Source organism: Brassica oleracea, chromosome C6 (assembly GCF_000695525.1).
Source record: "Brassica oleracea var. oleracea cultivar TO1000 chromosome C6, BOL, whole genome shotgun sequence".
In the NCBI taxonomy this organism is placed as follows: domain Eukaryota; kingdom Viridiplantae; phylum Streptophyta; class Magnoliopsida; order Brassicales; family Brassicaceae; genus Brassica; species Brassica oleracea.
Window position 1 is genome coordinate 26,391,677 of NC_027753.1, and position 13,049 is coordinate 26,404,725.

Here is a 13,049-nt window from a genome sequence, read left to right on the forward strand (position 1 = left end):
GAGTTTTTATGTTTTATCTTCTTCAAAATATGATATTTATTCCAAATAGATTTAAATATGATAAGTGGGATTTAATAGTATAGATATTATCTATTGAAGAACAATATGTTGTCATCATTAAAATGTGGTAATGTTTGAAGATGATAACCACTCCCGGTCTAGAGAGCCTCTTACACCTGCATAGAAAGTGAAGCCCACCACCACACTAACTTCCGAGAGCTAAGGTGGTCCTGGGAAACGAGCAAAGACCAAATGGTGACACCGAGCCAGTTAATGACAACCCCGAGAACCGGCTCGCCATTTGGGACCTCAAAGAACCGAAGGATCAATATCCGAGACGTGCGGACTTAAAACCGGTGTCGGCGGACTTAGGTAAAGACGATAGCGCCAAGAGACAAACTTCATATACAAACGCATCCGCCTTTGTGATGAGAAACCAGAACATCAGAAGTGAGGTAGCTGAGCGAGTGGTCCACATGGGCCATAGACGACCGCCTGATTACAACCACCCCGCCTGCGAACAACTACTCGAGACTCGCCTTCAAGACCACGGAGCAGAGGAGAAAGACCCCACCGACACCGATTGAAACACCCAGTTGAGCCAGCAAGGGACACTGGAGTTCAAGAAGGTGAGTCAACCAGAGAAGAGACGAAATATCTGAAAACTGTCTCCTCCAAAACCTTAAAAACCGACTGAACCACAGATCTCCCGACCAGAACCTCGCCGCGAAGCCGAAGATAGCAGAGACGCCGCCGGAGCCAGAGCACCTCGCGCGCGGAGCACCTTACCGGAAAGAGACCCTATCCCAGAATCGAGAGCAACATAAAAAACGAGGTAAGGGAAGGGAGGACGCTCCCGGCGCCGGCACGCGCGCGTACGCACCGCCAGACGCCGGGCGTTACTGTAGCACGCGCTTTAGGACGAGGCCCGGGAGAGAGAGATGAGAGAGGTTCCTATAAGGCTATAATAATGTTTGGATTTCATATCCGATCCAGATCCCTAGTTGAACTGGTACACCCAGTACCTTGTATATTTTCTAGTTCGGATTTACTGAAAAAACTGTTAATTATAAATATGATCGAACCTGGTAAAAATCCAAAAAACTTACTATTAATCCGCCATCTGTTACCATTGATCAAATAAAAACTCAAAATATCTGATAATATTTTTATTTTTAAAACATTACTTACATACTTTTTAATATTACATAAACTTGTGATTTCTAAGACTTTGATGAAATTTTTATTATATCATCCAAATACAAAATGATAATATAAGAAATGTATTGATATGACAGTATTAGTTTATCTTTGTTATTAATAACCTATTTTAAACATTGTGTTTTTATTCTAAAATTTATGATAATTTTTAAATTCTTAAACACTCAAAATTGCCATATCAATATTGTGTACAAAATGACATAATAAATAATATTATTTTATTTTTGTGTACATACTCATTTTCGATGGTTAAATAATATTATACAAAAATGATATTCAAATATGTATATGATAATTGACGGAGGATATAGGGTTTGAGTTTGTATTGAAAATATGCATAATATTTGAATATTGATAAATTTAAGAAAATAATATTTTGATGTCATTATGTTTGTTAATTTATATATGGTTCATAATATACATATTTAAACTTAGAATATTTATATTAAATTTAAGGTTAACATATCTTATAAATATTTGTAGGCTTAATATTTATTCATCTATTTAGGTGTATCCGTATGCACAAAACCAAAACAATTAACGAATTTTAGTACGTAATTCCTCTCGTAAAATAAATGTATTTTTGGCAGCTTTACAATTTTCATCAAAGATATAGATCATGAATGATCCTGTTTTAATAGTATTAATAGAGCTCCTGAAGTTCTTCGTGGGGCCACCCATTACTCTAGAGCTGTGGATATGTGTATGGATGCATCTTTGGTACATAATCTATATGTTACTTCTCTGTGGATTTGCCTTCAGTATCAAATCTTTTGCTATAAAACTACAACAACTAACCGTTGTTTCTTTACCATTAACAGCTGAACTTATGACCAACCAAGCAATCTTTGGTGAGGACTCTGAGCTCCAACAGCTCCTCCATATTTTCAGGTAAGTATTTTGTCTTCACTTGTCACCCACTTACTTTGACAAACATAACACAATTTAAAGCATATCTCTAGTGTGCTTCTCGCACTATGAACCCTCTTACCTTTAGCATATATCAATTCTATAATCATGGTCTTCAATAATACATGATGGAAATTCAAATGTTAAATAAATGGAAAAAACATACACATAGCAAGATCGACTGTGGGGACTTAAGCCACAAGCCACATGAAAAATGTAGGCCAAGCAGTGAGTGAAACCGAAGCCAAACCATAAGCCCATAGCATAACCACTGAGCATTCACTTTCCCCAGCTCCAAATAACTGAGTTATCGTACCTGCCAACAAAGCTATTAAGTCAGTCAATACAATGAAGTTAAAAGAGTTAAGCTTGCAGCAACGAACCTAGACTCATTGCTGGTGGGACAGCATACTGAATGAGAAGAACAAACTGGTACAACGGTTCTGAGGTAATCAAATCCAACTTGTATGCTCCTCTAACGATTAAAACACCACTTATAGGCAGGAGAATGTAACGTGCAACCAAGACGCCGATAATGCTGGATCTTTTCATTCCTGAACTCCTCATACCTTTGAGTAAGTTTCCTCCAATGATCAGGGTCGTAGCAGGAATGGCTCCATCTCTTCAGCCAAAAGAAACAAGAAGCTCGGTTACAGCTTTAGAATGAGTGAGTTTTTTTCTATGGTAAGTTGTCTATTTTACTAGTTCAATTACCCCACTAGAGTAACTGAGTCTTGAAGCACTCCAAGAGGAGCTACGTTGCCGATTATTAGCTTCCTTACAGGATTAATGAGACCAATCACAAGCGCGATTATCTTTAAACAAAACCAAAAAAGGATGAAATATTAGTTAAAGTAGTATGAATGTTGGAAAGGGACAGTGAAACACAAACCGCAGCAATAGTTGTTGGAGTAAATATTGTACTCAAGTTGACTTTCTCTGACAGTGAAACCATTCTTCTCTTGAATCTGTCCCACCTCCCAACCTGTCACATACTCATACACAGTCATTACTCATCACCATCAGATGAATGAGTAGTTATCGATCTAGTAATGAGACCTTATGGTTTTCTTCTTCTTCTTCTTTGGAAGAGATCAGTGGGACTTTGCAGCTGGATTCAATAGAAGGTTGGGTTTCAATGGGAGAGTTTGATAACACACGCATAAGATTGTAAACGTAAGTCCATATGTAAACTGATCCCATCTGATAACATTACAAGTATATATATATCAATCATAATGATATATAGACACTGATAAAACCTTGGAGAAGAAGAAAACTTACTGCCATGGAGAGTGCAACATAACCCATTCCATACTTGTTGCAGTTTTCAGGATCTCCAAATGGACCTCTTTATCTTTACAAACAGCTGGGATTATGATTAATGGCATGTTTCCCAAGTTACCTGTTTAGGGTTTCATTAATATCATATCATTAAGTAAAAACAGAACAAAAAACCACAATCTGAAATATTAGGAGACATGATTTTTAAGGTTTTGTTACCAGCATCACAACAACCAACAATGAGACCACGAAGATGGGACGGAGGCTTAGTGATGAGAATAACAATCCAGCCTAATAACGAACCAATGATGAATGTGAGCAGAAGATTAATCGGCATGAACCACCTGATATCATTATTCATTAGGATAAACCAGAGAGCTAAACTCCTGATGAAAAACCTCAGGTGACTTACATTTTCACCAAGCTTTCATATGTAACACTATCAGCTAAACGGCTTCCAACAAGCGAAGGATTAAACACATAAAAGACAATCTATACAAAAAAACAAACAAACACAGATTAAAGTAGATTTATTAGTAAAGAGAGTATAAATTTAATTATAACGAACGTCGTTCAAATATTTGCGAGCATCTGGACCAAGAAGATTGACTCCATCCAGAGCCATATAAAGTCCAACTGATGTTATCAGCAGAATCTCCACCACTGGTTTTGATGAAGTTATGAACAGATGCAAAAGCTTCAACATCTCTACTTCCACTTTTTATTTCTCAAGAGCTAATACCTGCAAACATAATCCGTATACTCATAACTTCGGTTGTTGCATATGAATTAGTGGAGCTTCAAGAAAACAGAAAACTAAAACAGAGCTTGAAAAATACTCTAGTAAACCTGAAAAATATTTCTTTGGTAGCAAATAAATAAATATTTGTAAGATCATTTTAGAAGTATAGATGGATGGATGGCTAGATAAAGAGATAGATAGAGAATCCGAAAAAATCCAAACCTGCACACTCTATCTCTTTATAAAAGAGAATATGCGTCTCTAGAGAATCCACACGTGCATGGCCAGATCGAGGCCGCCTCTTTACTCCATATTCTTGGGGATGGGATGAGACTAAGAATATTAGTTTGATTTTAACGGTTATAAATATGCACAACTTGGTATCCGCATGACTCGAGTTAGATTTGTACCCTCTTTCTTGTGTTTGTTCCGTATGAAATAGTTCAAGACATAGATTCATAGCTCTATAGCTCTTTGTTTGATTCAACCGTATGATAACTCATAAGTTTCTGAACTCTTACTTTTACCAGAACCAACAAGAAAAAAGGTTTCAAATTATAAGGACTTATCTATATATATTAGGTGAAACAAGTTCTAGTTACATGTATATATCACCCTTTTTGTAGATCAATTTTAATGTATTTCATGAAATAGATATAAGAATATCCATAAGATATATATACCAACATGTGAAATAAGAAAGATAAAATCTACAAAATATAAGAAGAGAAATTAAAAATAATTTCCACAAAATTTGGAAAACTCATATGAGTAATTCTTTGTTTGTTTTCCTAGATTGTCTGAGACCAGTAGTTATATAGGACACTCGTCATGCCTTTCGTCATATATACTACGATACGTGAAATTTCATCATATTAATTTGTGGTTCTTGCTGGATATGTAGAGATAATTATGTAGATAGACAGCTACGTACTATGAAGTCCTTTTTGTTGCCATCTATCGTCTGGCGAGTTGTTTGTTGCGACAAGAAGCATCCCAAAGCTCCCCAACACAGCATAACCGATTAATTACCCTGCCATAAAGTGAGCTTCAGGGAAAAAATCCTCTTGATCTATTCGTATTACGGCTTCACGCTCTGACTTGAAATGATCCAAGACCAGTTTCCCATTGTACATCAAGATACCAGTCTTCGGATCGATATAGATAACCTGAGTGTTGGCCCTAGAGAAGAGACTAAATATGACACACCAGAGTCTGAGGTGTCAAAACCACTATAGATAGGATAGATGTCTTCTGACCGCCCACTGAAATTAGCCAACTAAATGATGACAAACACCTAGAAAAAAAAAACGTTCCGTCTTTAGTAAAAAATAATCTGATAAAAAGCCAGAACCGGTCTCAAAATTTCAAAACTATAAATATTTTACTATATTTTTTATAAGCAATTTACTTTTATAATTTTAAAGTTATAAAACTTATATATATATATATATATATATATATATATATATATAAACTCTTTCAAATTTGAAGGTGATCGAAGACAAATTTTACATCGAACATCATGTCTAAAACCAGCCTTGTGAAGACCATATATAACCATGACTCATTCATGAGTGGCCTTAAGAAAGGGACCTTGTGAATGCAGATCCATCTCAACTCAGGGCGCAGCAGCTGTCCTCTTGACAGCTTCACGGATTAAGAATCAAGATACCAAGCTGGCCATATTTCTCGATACGACTTATTTACGGAACAAAAGCTAGATCATTCAAAATCTAGCAATCGCAAGCTGCATTGAAGTTGACTGAACTTTTTCAATTTTCACAATTAGATATATTATACGGACATGGACTTTGTCCCCAACAAGGCTTATAAGATAATGGGCTCAGCCCATTTAAAAGGAGGGTCACTAGCAAACCCTAGACCTCTCCTTTCTATAAATAAGGAGCCAACCTCTTCCAATAGGGCTCTTGGACTCTCTTTTGGTCTCTCTTCCATCTCTCTTTTCTTCTAGAGAGAGAAACACTTCAACACATGCTTTCATCTAGTCACTTGTGATCCTTTGTTGTAAAACTACGATTGGCTTGATCCCCTTTCGGGGTACGTAGGCAACCCTTCACCGGGTCCAGCTATAATCAATAAACACCTTTTTTCTTATTCTCTCCGGGTTGTCCCCATCCGGTCCAAGCTCAGCATGAAGACTTCTCCTAACCCCACCGACGAATCCTCGTCTCGTTCATTCACTAGTTTGTTGACAGTTCTCGGTTCAAACAGTTGGCGCCCACCGTGTGGCATGGAGAAGTATCTTCGAGGAAGATTGAACTGGAGTCCGTTCTCGCGTCACTTGACCGACGAGTCATCACTCGATCGACGAGTCGTCACTCGACCGTTTTGTCGTCACTCGACCGTTCTGTCGTCACTCGGCACAGAGCGTTCTCTCGCAGTCGCTCGACTTGATCTGCGCAGTCGCTTGGCTCGATCTCTCACGGTCACTCGCTCGTTCTCTTTACTCGGCGTAGATCGATCTCTCGCTCAGATCTCTCTCTCCTCGTGGAGTTGACGTGTCGATTCAGCAACAAGGACTCGCTGAGGCGTATCCATATTTGACGTATCCATCATGGCTTCACGATGAATCGTCTCGAACACAGTTGGCTCGCGCTCTCGCGGTCACTCGACTCGATCTCTCACGGTCACTCGGCGCAGATCGTTCTCGCGCAGTCACTTGGCTCGATCTCTCGCGGTCACTCGCTCGGTCTCCTTACTCGGTGCAGAACAATCTCTCGCAGTCGCTCAGATCTCTCTCTCCTCGCGGAGTTGACGTGTCGTTCTGTCGCCACCCGATCGACGAGTCGTCACTCGACCGACGAGTCCTCACTCGTCCGACGAGTCGTCACTCGACCGTTTTGTCGTCACTCGACCGACGAGTCGTCGCTCGACCGACGAGTCGTAACTCGACTGTTCTGTCGTCACTCGACCGTTCTGTCGTCACTCGACCGTTCTGTCGCTCTCGCCTCAATCTGCGCAGTCGCTCGGCTCGATCTCTCGCGGTCACTCGACTCGCTCCCTTGCGGTCACTCGACTTGTTCTTCGCGGTCACTCGACGAGTCCTCACTCGACCGACGAGTCCGCACTCGACCGACGAGTCCTCACTCGACCGACGAGTCATCACTCGACCGTTTTATCATCACTCGACCGTTCTGTCGTCACTCGGTGCGGAGCGTTCTCTCGCCTCAATCTGCGCAGTCGCTCGGCTCGATCTCTCGCGGTCACTCGACTCGCTCCCTTGCGGTCACTCGACTTGTTCTTCGCGGTCACTCGACTCGCTCTCTCGCAGTCACTCGGCTTGGATTGCTCTCTCGCAGTCACTCAGATTGCTCGCAAGTCTCGAGCATGACGTGATACCGCGAAGACACGTCCACCCGTGACCATTTGATTGTGATGGTTTGCTCGTGGCGGTACATTCATAGATGATGTCTATGGCGAATTGTCTTTGGCAGTTTGTCGATTGACACTTCATCCATGATAACTTGCTCCAGTGGTTCAGAACACTGTCCTCACAGATCGTTCGCGCAACCATCCCGGAGTAAGAAGTCTGATCAAAATCAGAAGTATGTCGATGAAAACTCGCCCGAGACGGTCCGTCTATGACACGTCATCTATGGCAACCTAACCATGACAGCCATTTCATGATAATCGTCTGCGACATGGGTAAAGCACTGAGTTCATTCTCTTATAAACCCTCTTCAAAAAATTCATTGAGATCAACTCCATCTCTCTCAACGAACTTGGGGGCTTACTGTTGGATATGGACTTTGTCCCCAACAAGGCTTATAAGATAATGGGCTCAGCCCATTTAAAAGGGGGGTCACTAGGAAACCCTGACCTCTCCTTTCTATAAATAAGGAGCCAACCTCCTTTGAGAGGGCTCTTGGACTCTCTTTTGGTCTGTCCTCCATCTTTTTCTTCTTCTAGAGAGAGAAACATTTCAACACATGCTTTCATCTAGGTACTTGTGATCCTTTGTTGTAGAACTACGATTGGCTTGATCCCCTTTCGGGGTACGTAGGCAACCCTTCACCGTGTCCAGCTATAATCAATAAACACCTTTTTTCTTATTCTCTCCGGGTCGTCTCCATCCGTTTTAAGCTCAGCATGAAGACTTCTCCTAACCCCACCGATGAATCCTCGTCTCGTTTATTCACTAGTTTGTTGACAGTTTTTGGTTCAAACAATTTTCACAATTAGAAATATTATACTACATGTTATTATATATGGTTCAAAATATTCCACAATTAGAAAGATTATATTACACATTATGACGGGTTTTTTTTTCCACCCACACCATCTTGAAATACAGAACAAATCTGAACGTGACTTAGAGAAAAGAACAAAAATATGGTAAATTTTTTTCCAGAATCCGAAATAGTAGATTACACACCATCAAGAGTTATTCTTGACTAAAAATGAACTTGAAAGCTCTTCAGTCAAGCTCTTCAGTCCAATGAGTTGATTGAAAGTTAGTTAATGTTTTAACATCAGGAGGTTCAAGTTTCAAATCTTTGAGAAAACAATTTATTAACAATTATGCAAACTAATTAGTTTGGTTAAATTTAGGTTTGGTTTGGATTCAGTTTGGTTTAATTTGGCTTGTTTGATTCTATGAATATTTTAACTGAACTAAATCGAAACTATTTTGGTTTGGTTTTTGTTCAGTTTAGTTGAGTTTGTATTCATTTTGTGTTCGATTTAGTTCAATCGAGTTGGGATTTAACTTATTTCTAGATTAGTAAAATATAATTTATTGAACTAACAATCATCATTTAATCACTAAGTCATTGAGTTATTCATTCGTAAATATAAAGAAACTTTACAGTAAAAATATAGAAAATGTAATCAAATAATTTTAAAGTATTACCTTCAAATCTAGTATAACTATCATAAAGTGTTTTCGGTTTTAATAATAGCGTAGGAAAAACATATATTTATTTTATTAATAGTTGTGTTTTTAATCATTTAAAAGTAAAATGTATAAAATTATGTTTAGTTGTTTAGGTTAGATGGATACCAATCTTAAATCTTAATATTATTAGTATAATTAGTTAAATTAACTAAGACTGTGATTTTTGGTTCGGTTTAAAATCCTAATCAGTGTTTGCCACTGGCATGCTCAACAAGAGTTTTAGTACTCAAGATGATAATAGAGATGTGAACATTGATGTTCAATTGAAGTTAGTAGAAAGGCTGCTCATGATATTGCAGGATGCACTGCAATCTACTTTTATCTTCAGAATTCAAGTTACAGTCAAACTATCACATTTACTAAGAGATAGTTCGTCTTTTAGTTTTGGTAGATTGTGAACTTTCCAGCAAGAATCAATCCGCTGCACACGTCAGCGGTAGTGAGCCTGCACAGACGACTGTTTGTGCGAGTACCATTTGAGCGGTGACAGGTCTTATCTCAAACTGAGCTCGTTCTTTTCTATGTGTTTCTTTTGTGAGCCTGTTTTGTTCTCTAGGAATTAGTTTTTATCAGAGGCAAATACGTTAGTAAATGTGATAGTTTGACTGTAACTTGAATTCTGAAGATCAAAGTACAGAAGTGAACATTGATGTTCAATTAAAGTTAGTAGAAAGGCTGATCATGATACTGCAGGATGCAATGCAATCAACAAAACTGTGTGGTTGTGACTTTGGAATGTTATGATTCAGCCTGTATTCTGTGGGCCGAATTCGGGCCTTAAACTCGGCACTTTATATTTTCTGGGGTCGTATTCTATACATTTTTTTTTGAATGAATGTTAAATTTATTCAATCAAAGACCTTTTTACATCAGGTGCATCTGTTTAATGAATCAAAAAAAGAATCTAAAAAACGAAGAAAATTCTCCTAGGCTCACGATTCTCCCCGTGTTCCAAACCATGTAACAATCCCCTCTTCAAAATGACCCCTCCCTCGTAGTGAAAGCAACCAAAGTCTGACTGTTTTGTCTATAAGTTTTATTAGTCAGTGAGCCTCACATGGCTGCTCTTCATGATGTCAAGTATTACGCTCCCTCCATATTGAGTGCATGGTCGCTTGGAATGCATATCGGATCAGAAAGTTCTTTGCTGGAGTCAGCCTCGGGTTGGAGATAATTTCGATGATATCACTCCATTCAGTGGTGGAACTATCTTGCAACAATCCCTCTGCACGAGCTTTCCACACTTGTCTTGAGTACCTGCAGCTGAAGAAGAGATGTTGACATGTTTCTTCAGCTTCATTGCACAAAATACAGTTTGTATTGATCCAAGCATTCCACATGCGCATCTTATCACCAGTTTGGAGTCTATTTCTCAGAGCAGTCCACGCAAAGTAGGAGTACTTAGGCGTTAAATCGGTGAACCAAATACCCCTGCTCCAACCACAGACTTGGTGACAGTCGCAAATTTGTTCCCATGTTTTCTTGGTTGAGAAACTATTAACAAATTTCCCATCAGCCTGCTTCCATAGGCCACTATCGTCTCCCTGAGTGGCAGCCAGTCAAAACCTCTATCTCATCTTCCACATCATTTAGAATACGAACCCTGTGCCTTTTTATACATCAATTCAATCATAGGCATACATTTTTGATTTTTGTGAAAATCGTAGGCATACAATTTGCATTTATGTTCACTTTTCATTAAGAACCGGTCCTGGACATAATGAAGTGAAACATTATTATTATTAGATCCCCAGATTTTTTGAATTAACACATGAACATAGACCCCAAATTATTTTAAAAAGGATTGATTAATGTCTTTATTAAATCGTTTAAAGTCCTAAAATTTCAGAGCCCGGTTTATTTATCAGTGTATATAGTCAAACGCATACTGAACAAAGATTCCTATAGAAAGTTCAATAAACAAAATAAGGTAGAAGTCCAGTTTTCTGTTTTCAGTATTGTGTCGCTCAATTGCATGTAAGGCACATGACACGATCACATGAAAATCTTCAAAAGATAAAGGCTTTTGTTGCATGTTCCTAAAAGGTCCGTCCGTCCCCAACGTACAAATACAATACCCTCGAATTCTCAATACTTCAAGCCCTAAAAAGCCAACTATTTATATATGATGAAACGGTTGTATCCAACTCTCATTCTCATCTTATAATGTAAAGTTGAAATTGACCACGATGGGTAGCCTAGTAGTTTATATCAGTAATGCTAATGTCACTATGTGAAAATTCGTATGATAATGCATGTTATTAACCAAAAAAAACAAAGTAAAAATTATTCATATTCTTACGCAGATAAAAAATTATCTCCATTTTATTGGAGATATATTTCACCACATTTGAACATTGCATTGATTATGCAAACTCTTTCGCTACATATAAATACTTACTCTCTATGTTTTATATTAGTTGTCATTTTAAACTTTAAATTTGTTTCATTATAAATATCGTTTTATATATTTTCAATGTACTTATTTGATAGTTTTCTAATTTTACCTCTATTATTTTAGTTCATTAATTACAAAAATCAAATAAAAATATTAGTTAGAGGTAAAACCAAAAATTAAATAATTTTCTTAATCTATGTGGAAAAGCTTATATGACTTTTAAAAGAAATAGGAGAAAGTATATTTATATTATATGATCCTTAAGAAAAAATACATGTTTTCATATTGTCACTAAATATCTTCCCTAGGAACTTGATGTACTCCTCATTTTCATACATCTTGGTACTCAAAACCCATTGGCTGATGTTGCAGAGTTCCCTACTCATCTAAAGGGAAACTGATGAAACTCAAAGCCAAATGTTTTTCTTGTTTTGGTTTTTGGCAGGTCATGTAATGTTCTTGTGTTTCTACCATTAATCGAATCGTTGTAACCGTCAAAACTATCTCTTATGGTATGTTTATATCGTTGTAACGGATAAATATTTTTTGTAATTATATGTTTTTATTGTTATAACTGATAGTTAATTTTTTCGTAAGTTTCAAGCGTTACTTTTGTAAGATTTTGATGCGTTATTTTCATGATTGACCGATAAGATCGAAGAAAGATTGATAGCGATTCCATCCAATAACGAAGTAAAACTCATTTGGTTAAAAAATATCATCAAATCATGTTCCTAAGTAAAAACTTGATTTGAACTTTTGAAGGCCTTCAATATGCTCAAAAGGTTGTATATAAGGCTCTTTAGTTACATGGAGTATTTAACAAGATATATACATAAGATTTATAAATTACAATATTGAGGATTTTATAATATTTGGTAACTAAACAAGTGAAAATGAACAAGAACAAGTGTTTGATCCATTAGTTGACTTGACATACTCTAAATAGTAACATGCATTTATTGATTAACTTTCATATCCCAAATTGGGGATTGCGCATACGAGACAAATATATACGGGTGATGACTGATGAGTGAACTGATTATATTCATAAAATTGGCTTCTCTTATCATTTTATTTGTGAATTCAAGCGCATAACAAATACTCACTCCGTTTAAAAAAGAAACATATTCTAGAAAAAAAAAGTATTTCAAAATGATACATTTTTTCAATTTTCAATGTATTTTTTATCAACTAATAATGACTAATTGTAAACTTCAAGAAAATTAATTGCATTTTCTGAATTTTTATTAGTTTAAATTATAGGAAATAGATAATCACAAAAAATTATGCATTTAATATTGAAATTTAATATGTTTATTAATATGTGTGAAAAAACTAAAACATGTATCATTTTGAAACATGCGGAATAATTTATTGGGTTCATCACAGAACCCTGATGATTAACATAAAAATAAGAGAATTGTCGATGGAGAAGTACACCTAAAGACGACTCCATATGTTTATATTATGATAAACTAAATTAAAAACCAAAAGAACCCAAAATGAAAATGTCATTAATATTATCATGAAATGATTATTTATTTTCAATTGAAATTTTGGTTACAGGGAAT

At 37.1% G+C, this 13,049-nt stretch overlaps 1 pseudogene; it reads right to left on the reverse strand.

Moving 5' to 3' along the window:
• Positions 1-2,222: 2,222 nt before the first annotated feature.
• Positions 2,223-4,328, reverse strand: LOC106297054 (annotated as a pseudogene).
• Positions 4,329-13,049: the final 8,721 nt, after the last annotated feature.